Source organism: Salmo salar, chromosome ssa17, assembly GCF_905237065.1.
Source record: "Salmo salar chromosome ssa17, Ssal_v3.1, whole genome shotgun sequence".
Lineage (NCBI taxonomy): Eukaryota > Metazoa > Chordata > Actinopteri > Salmoniformes > Salmonidae > Salmo > Salmo salar.
The window spans coordinates 35368458-35389202 of NC_059458.1; the positions used below are offsets into that span (position 1 = coordinate 35368458).

Below are 20745 nucleotides of genomic sequence, written 5' to 3' on the forward strand. Positions count from 1 at the left end.
AGCAGAGTGCCTGGACACAGCCCTTAGTCGTGGTATATTGGCAATACATCACAAACCCCCGAGGTGCCTTATTGCTATTATAAACAGGTTACCAACGTAATTAGAGCAGTAAAAATAAATGTTTTGTCATACCCAGCTAATCAGCACTCAGGGCTCGAACCACCCAGTTTATAATTTGCATTATACATTGTGGGTCGGTAACTAGGTTTGGCCTCCAGTCAGTTTGTTGCTGGGCTTGTAGCTAGTCTGCGGGCCAGAACATAATTGGCTTATTAACAAATAGCCTATAGCTGCCCAATTCATAGTCCTACACAGTGTAGGCTACATATTTAACATGCGCATTCACTCGCTGGTGATTGAAAGACCGCTCGTGGGCTACTCGAGCCAATAGAATTCTACTCGGTTCGGACTGGCTCTGCCTACAACAAAATCACAGACTCAATCTTGAAAAGTTATTTGTTTTGGTTTGTTGCATTGAAAAGGGACTGATAATATCGATTCGATCACAGAAAAAACGTTGATCTATATAGTGCGAACTCATTGAAGTTCAATCTCTTGGGTCTCTGCGCGGCATGGCATTTCTTCTGACTGCAGTCCTGGAGGAAGTGAGCAGGCGCGCAGTTTAGAGAGAACATTGCCTGCAGGAACACCTTTCAAGTGGCTGGCGGTTTTCGCTCCTCGATTTTACAGTCGTGGCCAAAAGTTTTGAGAATGACACAAATATTAATTTTCATAAAGTCTGCTGCCTCAGTTTGTATGATGGCAATGTGCATATACTCCAGAATGTTATGAAGAGTGATCAGATGAATTGCAATTCATTGCAAAGTCCCTCTTTGCCATGCAAATGAACTGAGTCCCCAAAAATATTTCCACTGCATTTCAGCCCTGCCACAAAAGGACCAGCTGACATCATGTCAGTGATTCTTTCGTTAACACAGGTGTGTGTTGACGAGGACAAGGCAGGAGAACACTGTCATGCTGATTGAGTTTGAATAACAGTCTGGAAGCTTCAAAAGGAGGGTGGTGCTTGGAATCATTGTTCTTCCTCTGTCAACCATGGTTACCTGCAAGGAAACACGTGCCGTCATCATTGCTTTGCACAAAAAGGGCTTCACAGGCCAGTAAGATTGCACCTAAATCAACCATTTATCGGATCATCAAGAACTTCAAGGAGAGCGGTTCAATTGTTGTGAAGAAGGCTTCAGGGCGCCCAAGAAAGTCCAGCAAGCACCAGGACCGTCTCCTAAAGTTGATTCAGCTGCGGGATCGATGCACCACCAGTACAGAGCTTGCTCAGGAATGGCAGCAGGCAGGTGTGACTGCATCTGCACGTACAGTGAGGTGAAGACTTTTGGAGCATGGCCTGGTGTCAAGAAGGGCAGCAAAGAAGCCACTTCTCTCCAGGAAAAACATCAGGGACAGACTGATATTCTGCAAAAGGTTCAGGGATTGGATTGCTGAGGACTGGGGTAAAGTAATTTTCTCTGATGAATCCCCTTTCCGATTGTTTGGGGCATCCGGAAAAAAGCTTGTCCGGAGAAGACAAGGTGAGCACTACCATCAGTCCTGTGTCATGCCAACAGTAAAGCATCCTGAGACCATTCGTGTGTGGGGTTGCTTCTCAGCCAAGGAAGTGGGCTCACTCACAATTTTGCCTAAGAACACAGCCATGAATAAAGAATGGTACCAACACATCCTCCGAGAGCAACTTCTCCCAACCATCCAGGAACAGTTTGGTGACGAACAATGCCTTTTCCAGCATGATGGAGCACCTTGCCATAAGGCAAAAGTGATAACTAAGTGGCTTGGGGAACAAAACATAAATATTTTGGGTCCATGGCCAGGAAACTCCCCAGAGTCCCCTTAATCCCATTGAGAACTTGTGGTCAATCCTGAAGAGGCGGGTGGACAAACAAAAACCCACAAATTCTGACAAACTCCAAGCATTGATTATGCAAGAATGGGCTGCCATCAGTCAGGATGTGGCCCAGAAGTTAATTGACAGCATGCCAGGGCGGATTACAGAGGTCTTGAAAAAGAAGTGCAAATATTGACTCTTTGCATCAACTTCATGTAATTGTCAGTAAAAGCCTTTGACACTTATGAAATGCTTGTAATTATACTTCAGTATTCCATAGTAAAATCTGACAAAAATATCTAAAGACACTAAAGCAGCAAACTTTGTGAAAATTAATATTTGTGTCACTCTCAAAACTTTTGGCCACGACTGTACTTGATTGATCAATTGAGGTCACTAATTCGTGAGGAACTCCCAAACCTGGTTGTCTCGGTTAGAATTGTAAGGAAAAAACCTGCAGACACAAGGCCCTCAATTTAATAAATGTGACACCCCTGGTCTAAACAATATAGCACCTCATCTAGTGTAGCCGCTGAAACATATGTTCAGGTCTAAAACCAGATTGGAAGAAATGAAAAACCCATTCACTGAAATATTCTTTAAGTTTGAATATATTCTTTTTTAGCAGCAGAGGTCAACTCAAATGGAGGAGGCCTTCATCATTGTTTGTAGAACAACAGACACCCACCATATTGATAGATGATGTCACATTGTTGTACTGATTCTTTATTTCTTTACAATCAATCATTATTTACAATCATTATTCACAATCGGTATTCACAATCATTATTTACAAATATTATTTACAATCATTTTCTACTGTTTTACACAAGAGCTTTAAAAGAAAGATAATAAACAAAGAAAGTGCACCTGTTGATCACAGGAAGCAACCTAACAGGAGTTCACCATTAAGGCCTCTAGGAATCTCTGTTGATCACAGGAAGCAACCTAACAGGAGTTCATCATTAAGGCCTCTAGGACTCTCTGTTGATCACAGGAAGCAACCTAACAGGAGTTCATCATTAAGGCCTCTAGGAATCTCTGTTGATCACAGGAAGCAACCTAACAGGAGTTCATCATTAAGGCCTCTAGGACTCTCTGTTGATCACAGGAAGCAACCTAACAGGAGTTCACCATTAAGGCCTCTAGGAATCTCTGTTGATCACAGGAAGCAACCTAACAGGAGTTCATCATTAAGGCCTCTAGGACTCTCTGTTGATCACAGGAAGCAACCTAACAGGAGTTCATCATTAAGGCCTCTAGGAATCTCTGTTGATCACAGGAAGCAACCTAACAGGAGTTCACCATTAAGGCCTCTAGGAATCTCTGTTGATCACAGGAAGCAACCTAACAGGAGTTCATCATTAAGGCCTCTAGGGCTCTCTGTTGATCACAGGAAGCAACCTAACAGGAGTTCATCATTAAGGCCTCTAGGGCTCTCTGTTGATCACAGGAAGCAACCTAACAGGAGTTCATCATTAAGGTCTCTAGGACTCTCTGTTTGTAGCCTCGTAGGAACCATCCTGATCTCAAGGATACATGTAGCTTATCAGAATGTAAGCTCAAGAGATCAGTACGGCTCGTACGAGGCTACTCTGTTTGTAAGTCATGGATATAATATATCTCTCTTTGTTTATAAGTCATAGATATAATATGTCTCTCTTTGTTTGTAAGTCATGGATATAATATGTCTCTCTCTGTTTATAAGTCATAGATATAATATATCTATTTCTGTTTGTAAGTCATGGATATAATATGTCTCTCTCTGTAAGTCATGGATATAATATGTTTCTCTCTGTTTGTAAGTCATGGATATAATATGTTTCTGTCTGTTTGTGAGTCATAGATATAATATATCTCTTTATGTTTGTAAGTCATGGATATAATATGTCTCTCTTTGTTTATAAGTCATGGATATAATATGTCTCTGTCTGTTTATAAGTCATGGATATAATATGTCTCTCTCTGTTTGTAAGTCATGGATATAATATGTCTCTGTCTGTTTATAAGTCATGGATATAATATGTCTCTCTCTGTTTATAAGTCATGGATATAATATGTCTCTCTCTGTTTATAAGTCATGGATATAATATGTCTCTCTCTGTTTATAAGTCATGGATATAATATGTCTCTCTCTGTTTGTAAGTCATGGATATAATATGTCTCTCTGTTTATAAGTCATGGATATAAAATGTCTCTGTTTGTAAGTCATGGATATAATATGTCTCTGTCTGTTTATAAGTCATGGATATAATATATCTCTCTCTGTTTATAAGTCATGGATATAATATGTCTCTCTCTGTTTGTAAGTCATGGATATAATATGTCTCTGTTTATAAGTCATGGATATAATATGTCTCTGTTTATAAGTCATGGATATAATATGTCTCTCTCTGTTTGTAAGTCATGGATATAATATGTCTCTGTTTATAAGTCATGGATATAATATGTCTCTCTCTGTTTGTAAGTCATGGATATAATATGTCTCTGTTTATAAGTCATGGATATAATATGTCTCTGTTTATAAGTCATGGATATAATATGTCTCTGTCTGTTTATAAGTCATGGATATAATATATCTCTCTCTGTTTATAAGTCATGGATATAATATGTCTCTCTCTGTTTATAAGTCATGGATATAATATGTCTCTCTCTGTTTATAAGTCATGGATATAATATGTCTCTCTCTGTTTATAAGTCATGGATATAATATGTCTCTCTCTGTTTGTAAGTCATGGATATAATATGTCTCTCTGTTTATAAGTCATGGATATAAAATGTCTCTGTTTGTAAGTCATGGATATAATATGTCTCTGTCTGTTTATAAGTCATGGATATAATATATCTCTCTCTGTTTATAAGTCATGGATATAATATGTCTCTCTCTGTTTATAAGTCATGGATATAATATGTCTCTCTCTGTTTGTAAGTCATGGATATAATATGTCTCTCTGTTTATAAGTCATGGATATAAAATGTCTCTGTTTGTAAGTCATGGATATAATATGTCTCTGTCTGTTTATAAGTCATGGATATAATATATCTCTCTCTGTTTATAAGTCATGGATATAATATGTCTCTCTCTGTTTGTAAGTCATGGATATAATATGTCTCTGTTTATAAGTCATGGATATAATATGTCTCTGTTTATAAGTCATGGATATAATATGTCTCTCTCTGTTTGTAAGTCATGGATATAATATGTCTCTGTTTATAAGTCATGGATATAATATGTCTCTCTCTGTTTGTAAGTCATGGATATAATATGTCTCTGTTTATAAGTCATGGATATAATATGTCTCTGTTTATAAGTCATGGATATAATATGTCTCTGTCTGTTTATAAGTCATGGATATAATATATCTCTCTCTGTTTATAAGTCATGGATATAATATGTCTCTCTCTGTTTGTAAGTCATGGATATAATATGTCTCTGTTTGTAAGTCATGGATATAATATGTCTCTGTCTGTTTATAAGTCATGGATATAATATGTCTCTGTCTGTTTGTATGTAACAAACCTCTTCCAGACAGACAGGGACTTGTGTAATCAATGCAAGAATTTCAAAGAGTGCCTGAATGACCTTCAGAAGTCCATGAGCAAGCAGGTGTCTAAGGAAATTACTGGGGAAAGGTATATATTTTAAAATTCCTCCTCACAGAAATGTATTTTAAATGATGTATGTTATTGACGTTCTTCAAAATCATTCATGTATTATTGTTTTTTCTGCAGGTACACACAGATGATGTTGAACTACAAATCTACTGATGTCTTGACAGTCGGATGCACTCTCCTGCCCAGATAAAGATGATAGCTACATCATGGGTACAGTGAGGCTGCAGTAGCCTAACGGGAGTGCTGTTTAGCAAATGTTGAGTTAAAACAAAATGTGTTTTAAAAGTCACGACATGCAAGCACAGTACACACACACACACACACACACACACACACACACACACACACACACACACACACACTATATTTTTTTTGTATTTGATAAGAGAGATTGTACATAAGTGTTAAATAACATGGCCTATCTCCACATTCTTTATCATTATCCTTTTTTTTATATATATATAAAGTTGTTACATTACAGTAAACTTTTATGACCGCTATCTCAAAGCATTTAACAAAATTGTCTGTAAAAATGTCTGGTAGACTTTTTTCCCAGATGTATGCCACTAGTAGAGCTCTAATCCATTAACATGGCAAAGCATAACATGCCCATATTATGCCAGCTACGACGTTGGAAAAACACTAGTTTACTGTATATTACAGTGAATTTAGAGTTATTTTAATTCGGGGCTGTGTTATGCACTATATACACTTTTTATTTAGTTGTATGTGGGGTTTACATCAGTATGACAATTATAATAAAATTAGAATTATACATAATTAAAGCATCTTTTTTATCAGTATAATCATGATTGTGAAATTGTATTTATGAATCAATTTATTTTTCTTCAAACTATTGCACACACAAAGCTCTTGTGTTATATTCTTGAATAAAAGAATGAAGCTCAAAATGGGTTCATAACCTCTACGGGATTGCTGTCCCTAAACTGGGATGGTTGTTGCTAATGTGACTGGAATGACTTAAACAACAGACATAACAGACACAACAGACAACTTTCTGGGGCATAGACATGTCTTTATATGGGCAAATAGCTTAAATTCTTGTTAATCTAACTACAGTGTCCAATTTACAGTAGCTATTACAGTGAAAAAATACCATGCTATTTGAGGAGTGCACAACAAACTTATCACGGCAACTGGTTTTATACATTCCCCTCTGAAGGTAAATAATGTACTTACTTTCAGTAATGTTACTCTGATTCTTCTTCCTGATGGCCTCAGATAAAATGTAGCATAGTTTTGTTTGATAAAATAATTTTTTATATTAAAAATGTAGGAACTGGGTTCTACAGTTTGAACCCCTGACGTCTCTGTACCCCCTTCCCACGGTATCAATAATATGCATATCCTTGATTCAGGTCCTGAGCTAAAGGCAGTTAGATTTGGGTATGTCATTTTAGGGACATCCTTGAGAGGTGTGGGAGAAATTGCAAGATTGTTATAATACTTTCATTGCATCAAATGGTTGTTTTATTCGACAGAATAGAGTGTTCTTATAGCTTTTGTGTGTGTTCTATTGATGATGGGCCTCTGGGAGATAACACTGACAGGAGATTTACGACATATTTGGGTGATAAAACCTAAAGAGCATTCCAGAGCATGAGTTAATGTTTCTGTTCTATACGGTACCAGAGAGAGATGGTTCCAGTTTGGAGTTGGAGGGCCAGACACTGGTCTATACAATGAAAACGGTTGACACAGCAGATATTGTCTGCTATGTATTATAGGTATCTTTCATACAAATCTTAACCTTGTGACCCATTCTATATATCTGTTGTTCATCATGTAGGTTGAAAGGGGTGTATCTTGACTATAACAGACCTTTGTACTTTTGTCTTGCCGCTTTCAATATATCATCAGAAGTGGTGATTCGTCGACAAGCCATCGCTATTGCAAAGCTCTCACTATTAAAGATTTAGTTTAAGTATAACTCTGACTTGTTTTTGTGAAGTTTGTCTCTCCTCATTTGATAGTAAAGAAATGAACCACAGAGGTTTCAAGGGAAGTGTGAGCTGAGACAAAAACAACATCTTTAATCATGTGGTTCAATCGCAACAGCCATTGTCTACATTGTGGGAGGCAACCTGTTAGTTCAAACCTAAATATACATTCCTGTTTCTAACTTCTAACGACTACTGAAAAGTCCAAATTCAAGTGAAGGAGGAGCAATGCTTTTTGATGACATTATGAATGAATCAAACAGGCCTGGCTGCGCTTCGGGCTGCACACACTGACAGAACCGGCATGGACACAACATGACACACATTTACACAGCTGATGGTAGCCAGCACCACTATCACAAATAGAGACAATGACAGTGTCACATCAATGGTGAAAGGCTCGGGGTGCTGAAAGGACAGCGACCGTAATACCTGTGCATTCCATGGCGCTGAAGGAGAGACAGTTTTGGTCAAACACATAACCAGGAGACAGCAGTCACATACAGCATCAAGTAATGTTACAGAATAAGCATCCCATTCATTCCAGTAGGCCCCATGAAGTCAGAACAATACAAAAAGCACAATCATTTCCAAAATGGCATTTTATGACCATGATATGACATTTCTTGTAGTGACTGAGTAAGCCTAATTGTAAAAGTAAGCCTCTAAAGTGCCATCTTTATTATGAGGAGGAAACATTTAGGCAGCCAGGACCATAGCCGCTCTGGCCTAGCTCTCACTGCAGTCCAGTGCCATGGATGGACATCGTTGAAGTTTGTCCTCGAGTAATTTAGGAGGGCAACTTTATGAAGGCTTCCTCACAATGGCCTTATCATACAACGCTCTACAGAAGAAAAAGACATAGGCTATTTTTATTGTTCACATTATTTGCATTGATGGTGTATTGAAGTCAAGTGGTTCAACATTCAAATGCAGTTTGATGAAAAAGCGACGGTCGGTGGAACTCTGGCGCCACCAAGTGGACAATTGCTTCTGTTCCGTTGTGGCAGCAACGCTACCAGAGATATTTGATACAAGATCACATTTTATGTCAATATTATCTCCAAATTGTTTCCCCCCCACCCGTGATATATTATTATTCCAATTTAGCAGTTAAAATGGTTTTAATTTAACAACGCTTTCTCTCATTTCTGATTGGAGGGGGATGACCACGTGACTTTAGAACCTACAACTGTGTCACTTTGTAACAGTCAAACGTGGCTATTCCTGACGTTGACCAACTCCCAATCTATGCCAACATTTAATTAAAGCATTATGTTTTTTTATGAAAAAAAAACCATAGAGATAATTTTGGTGTAACCATCGTCGAATTTGACGTGTCGGAGAAGGGCGACTTCCTCCCGAAAGCGTTGCAGGTATCGCTTCTCGGCCTTTTGGCTAAGATCAAGTGTAGTATCTGTTCTTATCAGTTTAATATCTGATACGTCCCCTATCTGGGGACCATATATTAAATTGATTTTTGGAACAGGGAGATGGAATAGGGGCTTGCTCCGTCCACTCCACGCATCAACCTGGTATTGCAGTACCTCCAGGAACGGTGCACCCTCTGTCGTTGTAAATATAAATCCGGAGTTGCTTCGTTTTAGTTGGTTAGGATCATGATCTACACTGCTCAAAAACATCATCAGGAGACGTGGAGGAGGGCAACAACCCAGCAGCAGGACCGCTACCTCCGCCTTTGTGCAAGGAGGAGCAGGAGAAGCACTGCCAGAGCCCTGCAAAATGACCTCCAGCAGGCCACAAATGTGCATGTGTCTGCTCAAACGGTCAGAAACAGACTCCATGAGGGTGGTATGAGGGCCCGACGTCCACAGGTGGGGGTTGTGCTTACAGCCCAACACCGTGCAGGACGTTTGGCATTTGCCAGAGCACACCAAGATTGGCAAATTCGCCACTGGCGCCCTGTGCTCTTCACAGATGAAAGCAGGTTCACACTGAGCACGTGACAGACGTGACAGAGTCTGGAGACTCCGTGGAGAACGTTCTGCTGCCTGCAACATCCTCCAGCATGACCGGTTTGGCGGTGGGTCAGTCATGGTGTGGGGTGGCATTCCTTTGGGGGACCGCACAGCCCTCCATGTGCTCGCCAGAGGTAGCCTGACTGCCATTAGGTACCGAGATGAGATCCTCAGACCCCTTGTGAGACCATATGCTGGTGCGGTTGGCCCTGGGTTCCTCCTAATGCAAGACAATGCTAGACCTCATGTGGCTGGAGTGTGTCAGCAGTTCCTGCAAGAGGAAGGCATTGATGCTATGGACTGGCCCGCCCGTTCCCCAGACCTGAATCCGATTGAGCACATCTGGGACATCATGTCTTGCTCCATCCACCAACGCCACGTTGCACCACAGACTGTCCAGCCACCTCATCAGGAGCATGCCCAGGCGTTGTAGGGAGGTCATACAGGCACGTGGAGGCCACACACACTACTGAGCCTCATTTTGACTTGTTTTAGGGACATTACATCAAAGTTGGATCAGCCTGTAGTGTGGTTTTCCACTTTAATTTTGAGTGTGACTCCAAATCCAGACCTCCATGGCTGGATAAATTGGATTTCCATTGATTATTTTTGTGTGATTTTGTTGTCAGCACATTCAACTATGTAAAGAAAAAAGTATTTAATAAGATTATTTCTTTCATTCAGATCTAGGATGTGTTGTTTAAGTGTTCCCTTAATTTTTTTGAGCAGTATATATTGTATTTTCACATCTAGTAAGTTCATCTTAGTGTCAGTGATGGCTAGATAGTGCTGGTCAAGTCTGTTACCGTAAAATTGACTATGATAGCTGATGTGAATGGTGCGAAAGTGTATTCGTCACGTGCACGTGTGGTCCCATGTGGCTCAGTTGACATACCCTGGTGTTTGCAACGCCAGGGTTGTGGGTTCGATTCCCACGGGGGACCAGTACGGAAAAAATGAAATGTATGCATTCACTACTGTAAGTTGCTCTGGATAAGAGCGTCTGCTAAATGACTAGAATGTATATAGTGTGTAAACATTACAGTGAAATGCTCTCTCCTCAAGAGTGACAATACACATGATCAAAAAGATACACAAATAGCTAAGTAATAAAGTAGTTTTAAAAAAAATATGATTGGATACACAATATAAACTATGAAATGTGCTAAAGTCATGTACTGGTAACGTTATCTGATGTATTTGTCTGAAGTCATTATTTCAAACGCCTGCTATTTTCACAAGACTCAAATATATGTCGTCAAATGTTTAAAAGGTGTAACTCATCTATCTGCCTGTGTTAAAGTAACTGTCTGTTTATCCCATTGATTCTATTTCTATGATTTCACACCGCACTTTTTCAAGTGACATAAACTTGATAAAGTGTAGCAAGAGTTATTCCTTCGTTTACGGCATTATTACATATCATATAAACACAATACAGTCTCGGAAGCTAAGTAGGGTCGGGCCTGGTTAGTACTTGCTGCCTGGGAATACCAGCTGCAGTAAGCTTTTTTGTCCAGCAGGGTGTACTCTTGTACTATTTAATCAGAGAGCAACTGTATGTATTAGTTTCTCTCAATCGACTACAAGCATTTTTTAGAACAATGTTGTAGATTTTCAAAACAGACTCCACAAAACACACAACTTTTGCAAAACAGTAAATGCTTTTTGAAAATGTAGTTGTCTTTTAAAAAAACATAACATTCATAAAAAATATAATACCATCAAAATTGCAAATACATTCATCAACAGAACAAGACTGCGTACAAAAAGATTGACACAACTATACTTATTTCTTGAGTGCAAGCAGACAGAACAGAAAGTTAGTCTGTCTTTTAAAAATCCCAGTAGATCCATAAATGTTCTTTGCAGTCACTAAATCATGATGATCAAAACTGGAAGTACAACTTATACAAAGGTGCAGAATTAAAATAAAATAAAAACAGAATGAGAAAATGTCTCGTTGGGCAGACTGTTATACATTTTTAGAACTTGCGCATCAATAGGTTAAAATGCCAGATGGCGTAGTAGCAAGACGCATTTGTTTTTGTCCCGTGTAAATATTCAGCCTTTTCCGTTTTTCTGTATACATTTCAATCTCTTTTTCCATTTTCAAATTAAATATAACTTCCTGCAACCCGCCTCACCCAATGTGGTACGGATCTATTTTTTTTAGACCTTATAACTGGAAACTCCATTAGCAGCTAGCCAGCTAATTAACTACTAGCTATTTTGTCATTGTTAGCCACTGCTAGCGGTCTTTACCTTTAGCACAGACACCAGCCGCTTTAGCCCGGATTATATCTGCCAGTCTGCACAGCGTGATATCAGCCCTGAGCATGTCAGACTGCTATTCTTTTTTTCCCACTGCATCACTGCCGCAAGCTCTGGACCATTACACCGGATCGTCGCAGCTAGCTAGCTGCTACAGAGTGGCTAATGCCTTTGTCCAGAAGCAAGCACCAGTTAGCCTCGAGCTAGGCCTATTCCCACGGCTAGCAAACGAAGTACACCAACTACAATACCTCTCTTGCCAATTGATCTGGACCCTTTGTCGAAACGGTGCCCGCCGATCCATCACGACTGGTCTGCTGACGTATTTCGGCTGATGTGCTCTCAACCGGCCTCTGCGTCGTTGAAGACCCAGCTGCTAGCCCCGGCCTGCTAGCTCTCTGAACGCCCTGTCTCCCGCTCGCCTAGCGTAGTAACGACTACCGAATGGCTCCGTTTCATCCATTAACCTCTGTCTCAGTAGGACTAATTTAAAAATCAATTCTACAGGCATTGCTTGTAAGAGTTGAATTAACTAATTGTATCACTTTAGGTAGTGTGAAAAATCCTTACTGAATCTACAGTGTAAATGAAATGTCAAAATAAATGTAAATTTCACCATCAGATTCTGTGCATCCACACTTTGAAGGCGGCTTCTATAGTTGCTCAACGTCTTGCCCCGTCTCCATCCTCTTGACATGGAACTCAAAGAGTCTTGGGCCTCAGATCTCCCAACACGTTTCACCTCCTCCAATATCTCCACCAATTTAGTTTGGACACACTTCTGAAATGAGAACATTTTGTTGACACTGTGGAAATATGGGGTTGTCACACGCGAAGGATTTTTACTTGCAATAATACATATAGTTCAACATTTCAATAATGTTTTGTAACCTAATGGATCAGCGTTTAACTTTAATACAAGTTTCAATTTTGTAGTACATTTTGAGTCGTTCCACAAAATAGGTGCCTTTTGAATTTGTGCATCACTTATACATAAAGTATCAGAGAATCAAAAGGCACATTTCATGGAACAATCCACTTACTGGCATTATTCATGGGGAAACAGCTCTGGTCTTGATCAGTTGTGGATGTATAATTATAATCTTCACTCTTTTTAATTTAAATTTTTTTTTTCAAAAAGGTAAATTGTAAACAAACTGTAGTAATGAATACACTGAGAGCAAGTTTGAACTACAGTTTGACAGGCTTCTTAGCTAGTTAATTTTGGTCAATATATTTTGCACTCCTCATTCTCCTGTCTTATTTGTAACATATTAACGCCCTCTCTCCTGTGAGCTAACGTTCTTAGCTAGCTAGCTAGATAGCTAACCCATACTACAGTTAGTTAGCAAGCCAACCAGCTTCACGGTAGGTATCCAGAGAGTAACGTTGATGTAGGACTTGTAATAAAGATAATCTAATGTTTTACCTAATGATATATAAGGAGGGCATTTGCACAACATGTTTCACAACAGCACACAACAAAATTCCAGAGACATATTGAGCAACCAAGTGATACCAATCACGACCACACCCAGAGGACAGATGGCTGACTTAAGCACTCACACAAACATGTCAAGACATGAAAGCGCCCTAGCCACACGAACTGACCACTGGTGTAAAGAACAACATTCCATGAATATCGCAAGCACCCAGACACGAATTACCAGAAATACACACACACACACACACACACACTTAGGTGTGTTGGACTGCGAGGACAAAGGACACTGCCAAGGGCCAATGGGAAGTCGACACCACCTGGAGAATGGACCGTCCCTCCACTCATCGACCAGTCAGGAGAGCGGACCTACTAGACTCAACGTCAACACACTGTCATTTCATTGTATAAATTAGATGCACACTATGTTTCGGGGCTCTCTTCTGCTAGTTCCCTATGAGCTAAACGAAGGAGTCCGTGCACGCTTTGCCAAATATCTTTGTATCATAATAAACTGCCTTACTATAAACTGAATCCACCTGGTCCAGCGTCTTGACTTGGTCTCCTTCTCAAGTAACTGATCATCAACAAAACTTGGTAGCAGAGGATGGTTTCAAACTCCTGAATTCGGTCCATTAATGGTTGATGTGAGAGGAGACAAGTCCGGGACAATCTCGTAAGGACGGGTGATCTGTCCGCAGGAGTCATCGGCGATTCTACTTGCCCCGGGAAACTGATCAACGAGCTCGACTTAAAAAAAAGGTAAGCAGAGCCTGTTAAAACAAAATCTGCATATTGTATTATAGTCTTTATCCAAATTTTGATCAGTAGTACTGGGCGTGAGTATGAATTACTGTTAATATTGCATGAAAGTGTATAATCAAATGTCAAGGCTGAGTACAAGGATATTTGGTGTTTTATGCCTGAATTGTGATCAAGTCGCGTCAGTGTACCTGGGACTGGTCAAGTAAAGGTTGACTAGGTAGCGTCAGAACTGGGATTGATCACATTGGGATCGGTATAACTAACTAAGTAGCGTCAGTAAGTCTGGGATTGGGTAGAAATAGTCGAGTCGCGTCAGGATAACTGGGATTGACAACCGAGTAGCGTCAATTGTATTGGGATCGGTATAACTACTCAAGTAGCGTCAGCAAACTGGGATTGGCAACATGTATCTGTGAGTTTTTGTCCGGCTGAAGTGGCGTTTAGTTGGAGACATAAATATACAGTCAGATACATTGGGATTGTGCATTCCGTGAAATTGGGACAGACTGAAGTGACTCTCAGTCTGGAGCGCCAATACACAGTCGGGTGCATGTAAATTAACCTGGAAATATCCGTGAGATTGGGACAACTGAAGTAGTCATCAGTTAGGAGCGCCAATATACAGTCGGATAATTTGGAAATATTATAGAACTGATTGAGCGTTTCACAGGTTTCCTTACATTCAATGTAATTTTATTTGTATAATTGTTAAGAATTATTGAGTGAATTGTGGTCAGCCGCCGTGCTGTTGGTATTGTCCTGGGATATTTCAACAATACAATTAACAACTGTCTTAATAAGGGTTGAAGTGGTTATTATTCTGCTTCTGTGTTATAGGCAGTTCATTAAATTAAATTATAATTTCCGGCACTTTGTCTACGAGGGTGGGGCACCAGAAATAAGTATGTGTCAGCACCGTGAATACATCGCTGGTTTTGACCAACGACGGGCTAAGTATACAAAGATAGAGGGACATTAGTGTGGGTAATAAAATGGCAACCATTCCACCAACCAAACTTAAATTTAGCGAATATTTAGATCAGAAGATACAGGATAGAGCGGGGGAAAGGAACATTATAAAGCAATAAGGTAGTGATGGAGGAAGGTTTGAAGGAAGCAGTTGAGAAGGGAATAGAAAGTGAAAAGGACAGAAACAGGAACCACATGTTTAAGAAGGAAGGGACCAAAAACAGAGAAAAGGAAGACACCGTCAGGGGCCCAGATAACGTGGCGAGTGGAAAGGGGGTACCTGGTGGGAGTGAAAGACAGGTTTGTTGGGTGGGTAACAGTAATACCAGAGCAATACCAACGGCACGAGAGGATGCCAAGTCAGTCATAAAGTGGCTGCAAATCAGTAACAAGCACCTGAGACAAGTGGAGGAGAGATTCGGGATTGTACACAAATTTGGGTAGGTGTGCAGGCCCCAATCTCAGGGCCTCGTGGAACGCGCCACTCAAACCCTTAAGGCTAAATAGCTAAGGTATGTGCAGGTTTGAATATGCCTGGTCCACCAAGGGAGGGAGGTCATATGCCCGCCCTTGATGTACAACAAATTGTAATGTCTGTATGTGAGAAAACTGACGGAACTTTCTGCAGCTCTCTCCACACAGATCCGCAAGGTCAAAGAGGGGGAGCTGTTGGGAGACTCGCCACCACTGAAGGTAAAAGTTGGGGACTGGGTGAGGGTCAAGGTCCACAAGAGAAAGTGGCTGGAACCCAGGTGGACTGGGCCGTACGAAGTGAAGGAAGTTATTTCACACTCTGTCCAGGTCAAAGGTAAATCAGGAGCACCTTGGCACCACCTTACACATTGCACTCCAGCCCCAACCCCTTCCAGAACTTTGACTGAAACCAGGGCCGATTTGCGCGCCCTACATAAATTTGATTCCAACCACTGAAACCTTAGTTGGGGAAAATGGGACAATGGCTTCCGTTTCCACGACCTAAGGCACCACGCCCAGGGTCGGGGTACCTCCCTCCCTGGGAGAGGCTGGGGATATCAGCTCCCCTGTTTGTTATTTTTGTGAGTGTACACTACTAGGCTGATCACCACCGCTATTGACCCTGGTCAGGCTGATAGGGGCCTAATGTTTCCTTTGCTTCAGCTGGAAGACACTGAACCCGAGTATGCATTCGAATAGTTTAGCTTTCACGCCTGCCACGCGGGAGGCCCGGGTTCGGATCCCAGCCCATGCACCATGGGACTAAAATGTAAGAAGATATGTTTTGCCTGGAGAGATACAGTTGCTAGCGTTTGTTTAAGATATAAATGTAACGTTTTGATAGCTTGATTAGTTTAAATTGAAAGGCTAACTAATTAGAAAATAATAGCGAGGGAATTTTGATATAATACGTTGTCTGTTGCTGGAAATGGCATACAGAGAAAGAGTTGAATGATGTTATTTTTATAAGTATGGCGATTTACATGTTACTTTTAAAGTCTTGGATATTTCATAAATGTGAAGCTGGTTATTGATTCTTGGTTTGAATGTTTAGGTAACACCAGTGAATTAGAAAAGGAATTTTATGTATTTAAACATTATACTCTGTTTCCATTACGTGGAAAAATGTCAAGTCATTAAAGTGAATTACAGGTGGAGTTAATTTTATATTAACTGGGAAGGTGCACATTAAACACAGTTGTGTATAATGGCAGGGTATTCCTAACAAACAGAAAGGGTCGGTTTGCAGACAAACTGAAGGGGTTTTAACGTTTTAAGCAATCTTGGGTCAAATTGGTTGAATAATACGTTAAAAAATGGGGTTTCATAGATTGAAGTACAGTATTGCATCCAAGGGTAGCGCATGTTCAATTAAGTCTAAAACTAATGATTGGGGGGAGTACAATGGAAGTATAAGCATTTTTAGGTTTTGTTTGTAGTTAACTTTTAGGTTTCTGAATCGGTGTAGTATGAGGAAATGCTGACCAAGTGGTTATTTTATGGAATATGGAGCGCTTAGCTCTTTGGGGAAAAATTCCTAGGGACAGGATATCTTAAAGGGGTAGACACACATGGCATTTTAAAGTTTTGTTTTCTGAGTTTTAATTAAACACGTGAAATTCTTTTGATAGGGAATGTTCTGGGAACTTGAGATACAAAATGTAGATAAGGTTATTAGCTTTCATTTGTCTAATGTAGTAAGAAAGAACAAACGGTTCTGAAAAGGGGGTATGACTTTTTGACCCCACTGGTGACTTTTCCTTTTGTGGTCTGATCAGCCGCAATGAAAAGCCATTGGATGGTGAATTTAAGGTCATTTGGGATACTAACTTTAAGGAAATTTGGAGAACTGATAATTATGATGGAGTTAAAGTTCTTAGACACAATTGATAATTTGAACCAATGAGAAGACAAAATGACGAAAAGGGTACAATAATTTTTCTTTGGGGAGTAGTTCAGATTAGTCATTTTGATCTGATTATGTTACGTGAATATCGTTTGATAAGTAGGGGTACTTTTTACATTATCTAGATAAGTTTATTTTTCCTTAGGAAGTCAGCTGTGGTTGTATTTAGTGGAAGAGATTTAACACAACAAGACTGGAATTAATATAATAGTAATATTATATTTTGTTGTTAAATAAGTTTTAAATGGTAGACTTATGTCAAGCATTAGGATATATTCTAAGCCAACAGGACAGGAATATATGACATCTGTAGGGAATCCAGGATTATTGAGGGTATCGAGATAAATTTAAGTAGCTATGTAATAAGACCATGAGACATTTAGTACTCCCCTGCACTGCTGAGACCTTGATGGGTTGGAAATAGAAGGGGTGTTTAAAAATAACAGATAAGCATAGCAAATGGGTAGAAGTGTTCCCAACTTACTTGGTGGACAAGACTATGGTAACTAAAAAATGAGGACAAGATATTATCCCTAGTGTTGATACTGGGATCTATCTCTTTAAATGATGGATGACATTTTACCTAATTAGGTAGAGCCTATAGAATGCCAGAGTTAGAGATACCAGAACAGGTAGACATAGAAGTGAAGAAATACTAGCAGAGCACATGAGAAGACTGTTTGTTAACCAAACCCGTATGTCCAAGATTTTGTGTCCAACAGGTGAATTACAAGAGAAGGTGATTCACTCAATCCAACTAGGAGACTGGGTGTGGATCCAGTCCCTGAGGAGAAAAAACTGGAAGCAGTCCCGTTGGGAAGGCCCATACCAGGTTCTGTTAAACCACTGCCTTTGCCATTAGAAAAGCTGAGAGAGTCACTTGGGTCCACGTTACCCACTGCAAAAAGGTATGTACACATATGAGCACTGATGATCACACACAGAGTTAGGAGAAGAACCGAGAACCAATAAGGTCCGGGGGTTACCTCCTTAACGAAGATTTCCTATCCCGACCGTTCATCACTGTGTGTGCTCCTAGAGGTGTGAGTATGGGGTGGTACCAAGCAGAGAGACTAAGGGCAGGAGAGGGTTGACGTTTTTGGGAAGAGTACAAACTCTGAGCTGCATCATAGTCTAATCTTTCTGATATATTCAGATCCACCACCTACTGGTACTAAACATAGGTTACCGTTGTCATTGAGAAGAAGTAAAAGATAAACTATATAATACACTGATGAGTGACGTACAGAATAAGGAATCAAAGAAGATCAAGATGTAGAATTTAAGGTAAACATTAAACAATTTTCTCGGGAAGCAGACAACTGTACAGGAATATGGGTTGGCCAGATTGAAGTACTCAGCCAACCCACCTCGGTTCACCTAAATTCCTGATGAGCACCAGTGTTATAGATACAAGAATGGCACCGAGAATTAAGATGATTATAATGGCTGGAAAGGTAATTGTTAATATGACTGACTTAGGTTTGAAAGCACAGGAGAAAATGTTTAACCTCATAGCACCTACAACTGATGAAGGGTGGGCTAGTACCAGCAAAGGACGCATACGACAGGAATTACCAAAAAGGGTGGTTAGGAACTTGCGCCCTGGGGTTATTGGTCCAACCAGTTCGAATTAACTATCAGAGACCAGTTGTAGGAGGCTAAAGAAGGTACAGGAGGAGTTTTGATCAGGATGGGATTAGCTTTGTCTAGATGGATGCTATTGGCATCCTCAGGGAGGTTCCAGATGAATACAAAGTTATGAATCAAATATGTGAAGGCTTTAACACTACATTATGTTGGTAGTTGACAATAAATAATAATGTGGATTGAATTAATGACATCTTTTAATCAACAGAGATTCATGAATGAAACAGGGGATGCAGTAAAGAGGTTCTCTGACCAATTATCCGCCACCTCCCTCATGACCTGGTAAAATAGACTGACTCTCGATAGGTTACGGGCAAAGAGGATGGTGTAGGTAGAATGATTAGGTTCATTGCTGTACGTACATTTCTGATAACACAGCTCATGTTTGGGAATTGGAAAAGTGTTACAAGAACTGTATTATGGGCTGCTTTCACCTGTATGAGTGTGTTTGGGTTGCGTGGTTGTTGTTTGGTCCCGTGTGCAAGAGGTTTAATCACCAGAACTCTAGAGAGATGGATAACGGAGCAGATGGTGAGCTACGGACCGAGTCAAAGTTCAGATCAATGAGACGACAAGTACCTACCGCCGAGCAAGCCTGTTTCCCTTTTTCTTTGTCACGTCTTGCAGACGTGAAGAGGGGGATTTGTAATAAAGATAATCTAACGTTTTACCTAATGATATATAAGGAGGGCATTTGAACAACATGTTTCACAACAGCACACAACAAAATTCCAGAGACATATTGAGCAACCAAGTGATACCAATCACGACCACACCCAGAGGACAGATGGCTGACTTAAGAACTCACACAAAAATGTCAAGACATGAAAGCGCCCTAGCCACACGAACTGACCACTGGTGTAAAAAACAACATTCCATGAATATCGCAACCACCCAGACACGACTTACCAGAAACACACACACTTAGGTGTGTTGGACTCCGAGGACAAAGGACACTGCCAAGGGCCAATGGGAAGTCGACACCACCTGGAGAATGGACCGTCCCTCCACTCATCGACCAGTCAGGAGAGCGGACCTACTAGACTCAACGTCAACACACTGTCATTTCATTGTATAAATTAGATGCACACTATGTTTCGGGGCTCTCTTCTGCTAGTTCCCTATGAGCTAAACGAAGGAGTCCGTGCACGCTTTGCCAAATATCTTTGTCTCATAATAAACTGCCTTACTATAAACTGAATCCACCCGGTCCAGCGTCTTGACTTGGTCTCCTTCTCAAGTAACTGATCATCAACAGACTCTAGTTAATTTAAAAAAATGTTCTGTCAAAAAACAATGACTCCACACCGGTTACCAGAAAACATAGCTAACCGTAGTTAGCTAGACCGATACAGTAAGCTAGCTAACAGTTAGTAAAACCATCAAATATGTTAACCCTGCTTTCCCGCCTTAATATTGTAACGACCCTGGGTTTATAAGCGCGGAAATCGACTCTGCCGTTTGAGCATGCTTTTGCGGCACAGTCTATAGCGCGCCGGACTTCGGGCTTGAATGTCGAGGGTTCGAAACGTGCTCCTTGCTGTTTCATTACATTGGTCTCAGAAGTGGGATGTACAATATCTAATAACTAACAACTGATTTAGTGTTAATGTTAGCTAGCTAGCATGCAAGTCTCCAAGCGGAGTTGCTAACGTTAGCCTAGAGAAAATAATAGTTTGCGACAGAAACTGATCATTAATATAACAACCTTATCAGATTACAAACGTTTTCAGAAATGTTGAATTTACAATTATCCACGTGTTGTTGTTACCCGTCTTGAGGAACAAATGTCGGGTGAATGACTCGCTCTTTCTGCTTCTCCCAGTTTTGAGGCATGACGGTTATACATTGTA

The 20745-nt window shown here is 40.3% G+C and overlaps 1 protein-coding gene and 1 non-coding gene across 2 annotated transcripts in view; one reads left to right on the plus strand and one right to left on the minus strand.

Annotated features, from left to right (window-relative positions):
- The window catches only part of LOC106575979 (zinc finger protein OZF), a 154439-nt gene that overhangs the window by 65440 nt on the left and 68254 nt on the right, over window positions 1–20745 (minus strand). The gene's annotated exons all lie outside the window — the stretch shown is intronic.
- LOC123728331 (U2 spliceosomal RNA) lies at window positions 8813–9003 on the plus strand. Its single transcript, XR_006760218.1, has one exon. It is a non-coding gene; the product is annotated as a U2 spliceosomal RNA (small nuclear RNA).